This window comes from Chlorocebus sabaeus, chromosome 10, assembly GCF_047675955.1.
Source record: "Chlorocebus sabaeus isolate Y175 chromosome 10, mChlSab1.0.hap1, whole genome shotgun sequence".
In the NCBI taxonomy this organism is placed as follows: Eukaryota; Metazoa; Chordata; class Mammalia; order Primates; family Cercopithecidae; genus Chlorocebus; species Chlorocebus sabaeus.
In genome coordinates, this window is record NC_132913.1 from 30528496 (window position 1) to 30541439 (window position 12944).

At 35.2% G+C, this 12944-nt stretch overlaps 1 protein-coding gene across 1 annotated transcript in view; it reads left to right on the forward strand.

The window, feature by feature from the left end:
* Positions 1–12944, forward strand: part of ARHGAP15 (Rho GTPase activating protein 15) — a 631557-nt gene that overhangs the window by 132147 nt on the left and 486466 nt on the right. The gene's annotated exons all lie outside the window — the stretch shown is intronic.

Genomic DNA, 12944 nt, shown 5'->3' on the forward strand with positions numbered 1-12944 from the left:
ATGAGGCTGGATCTGAAAGCAAGAGAATACACACACACACACACACATGCACGCACACACACATTTTTTTTTTCAGTGTTTATATGCCACAAGCCACTGAGCAGGAGGAAAATCTGGGCAGTGGTGAGCAAAGCTGAAACCTCAGAGCAATGTTTAAAGCAATATAAGAAAATAACAAAGCAAGTATCCATAAACAAAGGCTTGAACAGAAAAATAAGTTTAAGAAGAAAGGAAAATGCCCACACTCACGCATAACTGGAAAGGCCACTTATGGCATCTATGCATACAGTCTCTCAATGTAAGAGTTAAACATACTACTAAAAATTTAGCAGAAAAAAATCAAAAGGATATAAAACACTGCAGGGCAGTTAAGGATTCTTGGTATTTGAAGAGGGGGGGAGGCTGCTCTTTTATCTTAACAAAACAGGATGTTGAGAGATGGCCTAAGTGAAACAATGAAATGAAATGGCTGATGCTGGGGAGACATCAGGAAGGAAGCTGTTTGAACTGTTTTCGGATAACACAGATGGGTATGAGATGCCTTAACCAAGACAGAGGCGTTCACATGGAGGGTTTAGATGCATTTCTTTTTAGTAGAGAGCTATTAGATTCTTGACCTCAGCCTCATCAATTTACCTAACATTGTATTTCCAGCACCGGGAGAAATTCTAACAGTCTCACTTTCTGGGTGAACAAGTGCACACCAAAAAAAAAATACAGTGGCAAAATTTACAAATTGCTGAAGCACCTCGAAAACAGAAATACCAATACTGAGGATTCCTTTGCCAAGTAACTTAGACCTTGATTATGGTTTTTTTGTCTGTGTGTGTGAAGTTGAATTTAAGCAATGCTTCATTTTCAAAATTCCCATGCCCTTGATCAAGTAAAAGACAAGCTTCTGATATTTGAGATCTGTGATAGATTTGAAATCAATTCATGCAAAGGGAAAATACTCTTACGAAAATACTCTTTAGATGTGTAGGATGTACTGATGAGGGTGGTAGAAAATTATGTGAAACCCTTCTCTTTTGACAGCTATACTGGAACATTTACAACCACAGATGTTATTTGTCCATCAGAAAGGAAAATATTTGTTTCAAGCTACAGGCATTTTCTACCACAGTATCAGAATGAAATTCAACCTCAATTTAACATTTAATGCATATGAAAATAAATATTTGGAGGGGGCAAATACTACAAAACAATTGAACCCCACAAAATATAACTAGCAATATGGAAAAAAAATGCTGGCTTCATTACAAGCAAATTTGTCCTTTTGCTAAAGTAAGGATTGTTCTATTATTAACATAGGAAATCTTAGATGGACTGCACAGAATGCTGCATTATTCATAAAAGCATTGCTGCCATCTGGTGGCTACTTGGCATTTCAACACTGACTTCTCTGATTTGACTTGACTGGGTGCTCTTGGGAGGTATTTAAAGCAGAGCTTTAAGTGGTAAAATATAAATGTGGACATCCTCTGGCCCTACATGTCATTCATCTGAAGGCAGTCCTTTCTCCCTGTCTTGTCGTGGAATGGAGGATTCAGGGAGAAATGAGATACTTGGATATCTTTTGTCCTGAACGTGAAAGTATATTTTACATAGCTTATCTACTCTTGGCTGTTGTTGACTGATGAATTTTATCGACATTCATTTCTGTTGGCAAATAAATAAGTATGTATCCAAATATTAAGAAGATTTATTGAATCTAAAGATATGCTATTTTGCTTAAATAAGATTATACATGAGATGCTTTAATCCCTCATTTGGATCCAAGCATGAATTTTTTTAAGTTATCACTCACTGAATTTGACTTTAGAAATAATATAATTTAGAACGTCAAAAAAGAAAATGTATAGAGGTTCATAAAACTTAAAATTTCTTCCCATTTACTCAATTGTTATATTAAATTAGTAGGGTTGTTAAATGACTCAAACTTGTAATCCTTCTTCATGGATTTTTAAGTTAAATGACAAATACTATTCAGTTCACATTGCACTTTTTGTTGAAAATGAAATAGTTAAAATTTAAGAAATTTTGATGATTCTCAAGCATCAGTGTATTAACTCATTCTTAACAAGAACCAATTAGAATTAGGATATCTCTGTAATTTTAGTATGGTTTTACATTTCCAATAATTGTAGAAAGTCTCCTTGTATGTAATGAAAACTTTGACCCTTTAAATGGCTATTTATACAGATCACAGGTCTTTGAAGATTATAGGAGATAATGAGTTAAAATTGCCCCAGGAGGAAAGCTGAAGTTTTCTGAATTCTCAGGGATGATATTTAATAGTTAATATTCAGTTTCTAGTGACTATTTCCCTGTATCATTAAACTGCTTTCTGATTTAGTAAAAGTCAGATAACAAAGAACCATTACACTAAATCTGGAGAATTATATATTGAATGAATATTATGCTTTACAAGAAAATGTGGAAATGCCTAGATTGAAAGTAAGACTTTGGGGTTTTATCTTTAAATGTGTGGGTAAGATTTTCAGTCTGTGAATACATACTTGATATTGCCTTTGTTACTAGCTATTTCTACAACTAGAAAGAATTCCTTCTTCAAAGAACGTAATTTGACTTCTGGAAGAATGTTGCTCAGCTTCTCTGGGAAGATGGCTCGATTCCCCATCCTTCCTCTGTTCTCCAGTCTACCCACATTTAGGAAGAGGATATGAACAACAACAACAATAAAACCTTGCAAAGAAAGTAAAATCAATAACGATTATATCCTTGTCTCTTTCATCTGTAAGGATAAAATTTCAAGTAAATTATTCTCCCAATAGACTTGGATACAACCCTGTGGTGGTTTCTAATGGCTCCATCATAGAGATAGTAAACCTTGTAGCTATGGTCAGGATGCCCCAGGTTTTAGTCATAAGTTGCTAATGTTTGTTTCAATAACATTTTGCTCTTCGGCAGCTTTTACAGCTACTTAACGCTAAATTCCCATTTAGTCAGGAGGATCATTCATATACTGTAACGAATGATGTTACCTTAAATCCTTTAGTATGTAATTGCTGGATGTTACATTTTATAGTGGGGCATTTGATGGTATATTTATTTATGCTAAATTTTATGAGAGTGACAGCTGTATCTCGGTGGAAGAATGACCCTTTTCTTTTCTTTTCTTTTTTTCTTTTTTTTTTTTTTGAGACGGAGTCTCACTCTGTCACCCTGGCTTCAGTGGAGTACAGTGGCATCGTGTTCGCTCACTGCAACCTTCGTCTCCTGGGTTAAAGCAATTCTCCTGCCTCAGTCTCCCAAGTAGCTGGGATTACAGGCACCTACCACCATGCCCAGATAATTTTTTAAAAAAATATTTTTAGTAGAGATAGGGTTTCACCATGTTGGCCAGGGCTGGTCTTGAACTCCTGACCTCAGGTGATCTGCCCGCCTAGGCCTCCCAAAGTGCTGGGATTACAAGCCCGAGCCACGGCGCCTGGCTGACCCTTTTCTTTCATAGGAATCCAGTTTCAAAACTTCTTAAGCAAATAGTTTCGTCATATTTGCCTTCTGGCTTGGGCTAGGTTCCCCTGAAAGCAAAATTTGAGACTAGTAATTGTGTGCAGGCAGTTTGTTTGATTGCAGAAAGCAGAAATTAAGAACTAGCAAGAGTGAAACAGAAGGAAGAAAAGCCAATGCAGAACCCATTATTGAGTTGGTCACAGGGTGGCTAGGACACTTGCCAGAATTTTCTACGCAAGGTTGGACAGGGTGAAGCATTTGTTCATTAGCTCCTGAGCCTTTGGTTTCTGGGTGCCTCTGGGAGGGGATAATGTCTTTAGATCTTGAGTTTCAGGCTGTTCATGGGTGGGTGTGTCAAGAAGGCTTTTTCAGTTTTCCTACTCTGCAGAACCAGGAAATATCCACAGCAGAAAGTAAAAGATGTCTAATGTGTGCTGAGGCAAGATGCAGTCAATACAAAGGAGCTGAAGTCCACACAGAACTGTTGCACCAGCTGCAGCTGTAGTGACACCCACATAACTAAGAGGATGTGAGGCAGGGCACAGGAAGCATCTGATGCAATTTACCTCTTGCAATATTCAAATTTACTTGTATCTCACGTTAAATCTAATCTGTTGCCAAGTCTTCAAGATGGTGGCTGGCCTCAATCTCTACAAAAGAACTAATAAAAAAGTTAAAAAAATATATATATATAAAAGCTCCTCCACTGCAACTGTGTATGAGGCTGTATTTGGTATTTATCATCTACCACCTTCACTCATTCTAGATTTTCCTCATCCTCAGCCAGGAGGAGTCTAGTCAGTTTTGTTTGCCTGATGGAGTCAATCAGACCTTCGTATATGCGGGGTCTGAACCTTTGATTTTTTTTTTTTTTAAAAACATTGTCACGCCCTGTTCACTGTAGATGACAGTTCACTGCTCTCATCAGGCCTAGATGCACCACGAGACATCTCAGTGAATCATCTGACTTCCAGTTTTATTCTTCCTCCTGCCACTGTGCATATGCAACCTTACTTTTTCATTATAATTAGGGTCACTTATCCCCATGAATATAGTAGCTATTTTAGTTACCTGCTTGTACACATCTTGAGTATCCATAGTTACCATGCAGTGGTCATAGCTTTAAGTTCATGATACTTACTAATCCCTGTTAGAAGCAGAACTCTCCCATATCCCAAGAATAAGCATCTCTAATCCAGCAGAGCCAAAGTTGCAAAACCCAGAAGCATAAATGCTGAAGACAGGTTACTACGGGGGCTACTCTTACTTCTACCTTTTGGTCCTTAGACACCTATATTCCACCTACTGGAGATACCATGTCATGTAACATCATGTATTGATGGTATACCATGCATTGATTCAGTGAATATACTGCATCTTGGAATACTGAACCCCAAAAAACAGGATCCTGTCTCCAAACTACTACCTAAGCAGACACTTTAAGAGGTCACTTCATTGTTAGATCTGGTTGATTTCTTCCAAGTGATGTGACATTTAGTAAGAATGGCACATCTTAAGGTTACATGCCTGGTGTTGCAGTTTCCTCATTTTCTTGATTTGAGGCAATATCATGAATCACCCCACATTGCTAATTCAGCATTCTTAAAGATCTGGAATGGTAGGGCGGGAAGAAACACCATAAGCAGAGAAAGCAAACCCACAGAGTTAATGTCAATTCCAGTGAGAATGAATCCTTGTTCCCCCAAGGACTGAAGGGGTCTGATGTTGTCAGTTTGCTGTCAAGCACTTAGTTTGTCCTGAAGGGGTCAGTATCTGCCTCTGCTGCTGGAAGATCATGGAATCAACAGTAGTAAGTAGCCCTGGGGAGAAAAAGCCATGATGTTGAGTGTGTGCCGCATCTCCATCACTGCCACATGGCCACTCCACTCGTGGGTCTATTGTGCATGTTCTAAGTGACTAAAGAGAGGCTAGAGAACTTCAACTGACTAGTCATCTGGTGCATTGGCTTACCCTCTGGTAGATGTAGATAAGGGTCTGCATGCCCTGGACACACTCTTATGAAGCCTCTAATATTTGCCAGACTTCTTGTTTCTAATCTCTCAGACTGTCTCCTTCCAGGTCTCTGAACAGCAGGAAAAGTCACCTTCTACTGCCCGGAAATCAGTCTATATTCTAACCTCAGGCTACCTCCTCTTGATTACTTCTTGTATCTCTGTCCCATGGGCGGATTTCTCTTCACCACAGTCCTATAAGATGACTGGGTGGGTGTAGGGTGCAGCTGCAGTCTTTTTTTTTTTTTTTTTTTTTTTTTTTTGGCTCACCAACAAACTGAGCTAACCCATCCATGAATCAGGTTTGAGGTTTTTTTTCATCATTCTTCAGCTGGCTTCAAGCATCTCCATGAAGCCCTAGGGGTGATCTCAGGGAGAGACACCAGTGTTAACAGTGACAAGTAAAATGGGAATTTGATCCATCTGTTCATGGAACTTTCTTAAGCCCTCTAGACCTGTTTGGGACAAATTCTGAATATAGCATTTCAATCCGTGGATTGTTGCCCACTCTATGATTCAGTGAATTCAACAACACCCAGGTCATCATGAGAAGCTGAAGCCATAGAGTTGTCTGATGTCTTATAATTAGATGTTCCTTCTCTATTCTGACCCAGCAATAGGCCAGAAGTTACTTTTCAATTGGGAAGGGTATTTTTGCTGTGGAAGGTAAGGCCTTCCTCCAGAACCTTACAGACTTTTGTTGTGAGGCTGTTAGTATAACCTACTACACACTCCACAGTAATATTATATTTCACTTTCTCACTAAATTTTCTGAATCATACACCCAAGAGTCAAGGAGTTCACATGACAGCCTGGACCTGCTGCAGGCATTGATAGTTATGAATAGCCACCCTGATGTATGAATGACATTCAGAAATACTCCTATTGTCCAATCTACTAACTTACCTAGTAATGACAGTCCAGGGCTTGTGGTCATATCACCATATAAGAATATCTGAGTGAGGCCAAGATTCCTGATTGTCTGCAGATAGTGGTAGTTTTAAACCACTAAATACTGGGCTAGTTTGTTACAGAGCAATAGCTAATTGATACAAGTAATGTCTACAGATACAATAGTTCGATTTTTACAAGAAATGATGACATTTGAAAGTCAAGTTCAACTGGTATAACGGACCTTGGAAAAAAGGTAATGAGACCACAGTTCTTGGTGTCAACTTCTAATAATTAATTATCAAGCACTAGCTCCATAGAGACTTGTAGAGAACATGCAGGTGGTGCCATTTCATCTGGTCATGTAGCTTTTCTATTACTTAGATTGTTTATTGAAATAGCTGCCTAACAAAGTTAACTTCCGGGAAGGATGCCAGGTTACACGGAATCATACCAGAGTCTTAGAATCACTTTGGGCTTTCACCCAAAGTTTTTGCAACATTAGGTGGAGGCAATATAATTTGGCTTGAAAAGTTACAAGGGAAAAAAATGTCAGAAAATGCTCATGGAACAGGGTGTTCAGAGTCTTCAAGATAGGATCTTTCTTGGCCTCCTGAAAATCAGAGAAAATTGAATATCTGTGATTTTTTTTTTAATAGTACAAACCAGCAGAATCCAGGGTTGTTACAGATCATTATTAGACTAACAACTGTAGAAGTTCTAACCCCAAAATTGAGCTGTAAGACATATAAGAGCAGACAGAGCTACAGTTGGAAAATCTAAACATAGTCTAAAAGTTTTTGCACTTCAAGAGCTTCTAGAGGAAAGAAAAGAAATTTGATTTCTGTGCTGCTGATTGAAAAGCTAAAAAATTACCTCAGAAAATTGTATTTGACATATTTTTATTGCAAATAGTACTTTGCTATTTGTTTCTAAAAATTGAAAAAGACTCTGCATGTTAAAAATCACCAGTTTAGAAAAAATGTGAAGTCTATATTTCTTTGTATTTGGAATTAAGTATTCCAACAATTTCTTTAATTTAAAAAAATGTACACATAGAAAGTGTTGTTATTATTCTGGAGAGTTTTCGTAGGATATTCCAGGCCAGTGATATTTATTTGGGTAAGGTGAACATGCAATTCTCAGACTTGCCTTTGTAAACTTTTAGGTTTTTTCTTTCCCAAAATATGTAAGCAAGATTTAACTTATTTCTTTCTGAATTTTTCTGACATAGATAAACCAAAGATAAGCATAGTGTATTCATATTAAAGCTTCATAACGCTAAGTCTGTTCTATCTTGGATTGAAAATTTATTTGAATTCCTTCAATTAAATTAAAATTTAAAATTTCAATAAAATATATTATTTCTAAATCTATTTTAGGTTAACTTCAGGAATAGAAACTGATGAAAAACAGGGGGTAAAATTATTCAGTTACATCAAACTCTAGGTGTTAAGTGATTTTTTTCAGAGTTATTTTAGAAACTGGGTGTTCAGTTATTATTTTTTCATAGTACTGAGTAGAGCTCCAGAAACTTGGAAGAGTCAGTTTTCAAAAATGTCTAATTTATGGTGAGGAAACTGAATAACATTCAACTATTTCCCATTGTTTCCCACTATGTCCTTTGTTCCACAGTTATTTTAAATAAATTTTCCCACTTCATATAAAATGTCCTTTTGATAATACTATCAATTTATCTTGTAAAGTCATGCAAAATTATTTTTTTCAATGTAATACAAATCAAACTATGGTGAAAATTTCAGTGATAGGAGAAAGTATCTGAAATATATTTCCAGTACAAGCTCTAAGCAAGCAACTAAGACTTGGATTATGTAGAGTGCTTACTTGCTGTTGATGAATACTATTTTGCTGGGCCCCAAAACAGGGCAGACTAAAGGTCGTTGGTAGTTGGCATTATAAGAAGGTAGATTGTTTTACAAAAGATATAATTTGGAAACAATATATATCTATGATTGTTATGTTTCTTATTTTGTTCACTTAGCATATTTTGTTAAATTTACTTATTAAAAATGAAACATTTCTGATATGATTTTCTATTTTAATGACTCCAATCTGACTCAGAGGCAGAGAGATAGAGGTCTCCTTAAATTATTTTGCACAGGGTTTCCATTTTTTGGACAAAATTCTTACACTTTTTTTCATAAACTTTGCTTAGGATTTGCTCATGTTTCTAAATAAATAAAATGTAAATAAAAATAAGTTAATGAAGAAAATATTAACAGGACAATATAAAGGACCAAGTATCATTAGAGTTTTGGTTTATCATAGTTCCACGTATGGCCCCTGTATCAGCCACAATAGGCTACCTATGCTTTGGGAACAAATTTCTGTTGTTCAGCTCCATACTGTCTTCACTCTGAGATCCAGGTTGATGGAATAGTCTCTTTCTGGAAGGGTGTGACAAGCAACATGTTTGCCATTAAAGCTCTTACCTGAAAGTGGCGTATGTCACACCTGTCTTCATTTCATGGGACTAAGGAAGTCACAGAGCCAACAAAGCACAAATGCGTAAGCCCTCCATATGTACATTGATGGCAGGAAGAAACACTAGTTGGCGTGGTATAGAATTGTAGACCCTACGACAGTCCCTACACAACCAAATATTCAGATCACTTGCTAAATCTAAATAAAGGTTTGTCATAGTTGTTGTTGCTATTGTTTAAATGAGGTAAAATTTCATAAAGCCATTCCAGAGATAAAAGTACATTTAACGTATTTTGAGTACTTGTAATTGATGGTAACATAATGACTCATTTAAAAGAACCATTCAGCTCCTTTGATAAACACTGTTGAGTGTCAAGTTATTCAACAACATATGTCAACCTGCAGACCGATTCGTATCTATTTTTTAAATTCAGAAGTGTTGGGAATATGGAAAATTTGCATCAATAATTATTTAAGTCCAAGGCAGATGCATAAATCATAGGAGCTGAAGGTCAAAGAATTCAGGGTGAAATAAGTATTTTCTGAAGGTGACAAAAATGAGGTAACGGTTGAAAGTATTTGCTTTCAGTAATTGAAATACGTAAATAGGTTTCGTCCTTTTTCCAGTAGTAAATGAATATATGTTATACATCATCAAATGAATTGTTGTTCTACTCACAGATATTTGTATACCATCTTTAAAGATAGAAAGTGCATACATATCCTACATAAATTTTTTTGGCATGTTGGGAAATGCTCTGCTGAGAAGATATGCTGTTGGGCTGTTGGGTATCTTTGTTATTGAAATAATTATTTTCTAGTATACAAATATCTAGCACAAAAACAATTTAGTTTTATGAAATATATCCATGTGGGCATGGATACTAAAGTGATAATATTAGAATGGATGGCAGAGAGAATGATGGTCGTTAATGTAAATTGCTCAATAGAAAACCCCACATTTTACTTGGGAAAAAAACCATCTGTATTTTCAGAATGAGGCATAAACCTCATTTTTAATGCTCTAGATTTGTTGCAACAAGTAAACACTACTTTAATTTTAGCAAAAGTACCAACTAGTGTCAGTGAAAAATGATTGCAATTCAACTCTATGTATGTAACTATCATGGCAAACTAATTTTATAGAGTGTAGTTTTTCTTTTTTTCTTTTTTTTTTTACTTTGAAGACATTGGTGTTAAATCCTATTTTTCTAATGTAGAGCATATTGGTTTAAAACAAACAAAGAAAAAGGCCCTCAAACAACAGTCCCAGTAAACCAAGTTGCAATTAGCTGCCACTCCTGGGAAATATTCTAGGATATGTGGCTGGCACTTGAAAAATTTACACCTTCTGAGGAAAAGCAGAAAAATTCTGTCAAACAATTAAACTGATTGGAATTCCCAAGAATATAAAAAACCAAAATGAGTCTTATGTTAGAAAAGATTAGGAAATAGTTCTGTATGTGGTTGCAAATTGGAGCAGAACAAGTAAGATTTTTTGCACCTTGCATAAATCATTTTTTTCTTTAGAACAAATATGAGGCAACTCAAGGAAAAACTCCTAGTACTCGTTTATTTTAAAAAATTACACATGTTAGAGTTTGAAAATGTAATTAGTAAAATTACCTCAAAATAGCAATAGGATACATAGTTGTTGGTAATATTTTTGGATAAATGAATGAGATGGTTGTTAAATCTATGTATGAATATACATTGGACAACTAAGTTGGTTAAAAGTAAAACCCATATATTACTGTTAAAGAATGTAGAAGATATCAAGATGAGAAACATTCAAATTAAGAGTAAGATAGAAGAAGAAATTGGCGCTTCTAAGATTCAATTAGGATAAACTCTTAAAACATTGATTAAAAGAAAACTGTCCAGCGCAATGGAAAGGGAAGACGCTATTGTATCTGCCTTTCCTAAGTAAATATATTCCAAAGTGTTATAAAAATTTAGAACATCTTAGATTCTCAAGGAAATAAAAATTTTCTTGTTTAAAAGGCTGTGTGTTTGGTAGATATCTTGAAGAAAGAGAAATGACTACGGTTTGCGTGTTTCCTATGCCAAATATTTCTATGCTAACATCTTCAAATATGGGTTCATTCTGTTCAAATTCTCTAATTTATATAGAAATTAAAAGCTTATTAAAGTAATGCTTCTCAAACTTTTCCATTAATCTCTAAAGAGAGAATAAAGTACTTTGAAAGTCTGGAAAGGGGTCAGAGATAAAGATACAGATTTAGGGATTTTCAGAATTTAGATGATATTTAACACTTGAGGTTGAATTTTTGCCATAAAAGCTGTAATTTTTGTCACATATAAAAGAAATGAGTCTTATACAAGTCATGATCCTTACAATCAACTTGCTCTTCAGTTCCTAAATTTCATTATCATGGTGATTTTATTGTATTTTTTTAAACAGTACTCCTTTTCAGCTGATGGCAGAGACTCTTGATCTTTAAATTAATATCGCCTCAGTGAGTCATCCTTCATTAGTAAGATGAAGAATGAATTCTCTTTTACCAAATTAGGCTCTGACCATTTCCATGAAGATAAAGAACAAAATAATCCTGAATTTTAAATCTCTGACTTGGTTATGCATATACACCTTCCAAATGGAAAAAGCATTCCAAATCACTTCCTACAAGTTATAAATTTGTTAAAAGGTTTCTTTTAAGTCAAGCTACTTTAAAAATATTTATTATTTTTACTATTTCTTTGATTATACTGAGAAAATTGAAGACAATTATTTAAAACAAAATCATTCTCAGTGATATATTGGCCACAGGTTTATGCTACCAATCTTGCAAACGTGCCTGTTAATTGATAAATGTATACATCCCATTACATGCAAGTATCAGTACCTTTTTTTACAGAAGTTTTCTACAATGAGGTAAACATGTTTTGTTGATGGTTTTAAGAAAGTATTTCTCCATTAAATATTAATCTCTGTTACATGTTCTTTTTTTTTTTTTTTTTTTTAAGACAGTCTCGCTCTTGTCACCCAGACTGGAGTGCAGGGGTGCGATCTTGGCTCACTGCAACCTCCGTCTCCTGGGTTCAAGCGATTCTCCTGCCTCAGTGTCCCAAGTAACTGGGACTACAGGCGTTCACCCCCACACCCTGTTAATTTAGTATTTTTAGTAGAGACAGGGTTTGGCCATGTTGGCCAGGCTGTTGTTGAACTCCTGACCTCAGGTGATCTGCCTGCCTCCGCCTCCCACATATTCTTAACCAACTACATAGTTTTTATAAAACTTCATTTGATTTTAACTTTGCTTAAAATGTTGCCACACCGTAGTCTTCAACCTTGTAGACATTTCTATTTTGCTTTGAATCTGATCTTCTTGGTGTTTACAACTTAAAATACAATTTTTACCCATCCTGATCAGTAGTTTTTCACTTGTATTGCCTATATTTGAAAGAATCTCAATATTTTTTAGCATTTAGCTATTTGACCCATTGGTGATATTTAATGTGTTTGTAATTTATTTTGCTGTATAGTATGAAGTAACTCAAGTACTCTGCACATTCAATACCATTTGATAATTAATGATTTGCTCTTCTAATATTTTGTGATGCTTATTTGTAACTACATATTACTTTCCTTTTTAAATAAATGTGTCTCAGAGACATTATTTTTATTTCTTTGGTATTGACATATATTACTCTTTTAGTTATTTTAAACATATAACATTATAACTACTAGAAAGTCAAGTCTCCTCATCAGCTTTTTCTTTTCAAAATTATCTCAATATTGCTATAGCATTCTCAGACTGTTAGTATGGTATGAAAACAACCTGATTTTGGCTTTTGTAAATAACCTGTTTGGCACTTGTGTTTATATCTTCATTCAGAAAACTTTAGAAAAACATATTTATCAGTCATATTCAAAACATTTTAATGTATATTCAAAAACATTTGAGGTCAAGTTATTTGTATTAATGTTCATATCACTGATCACTTCAAGTTATGTTTTTTCATCTTCAGGAATTCAAACTTTCTGTCCAATACTCCTCTCCATTTTTCATGTGTACCATTTCTATCTCAGAATTTCCATCTGTCTCTTTCTTCTGTATTAGAAATTGAAGTTTCTCCTTTCCCTTGTCAGCACAA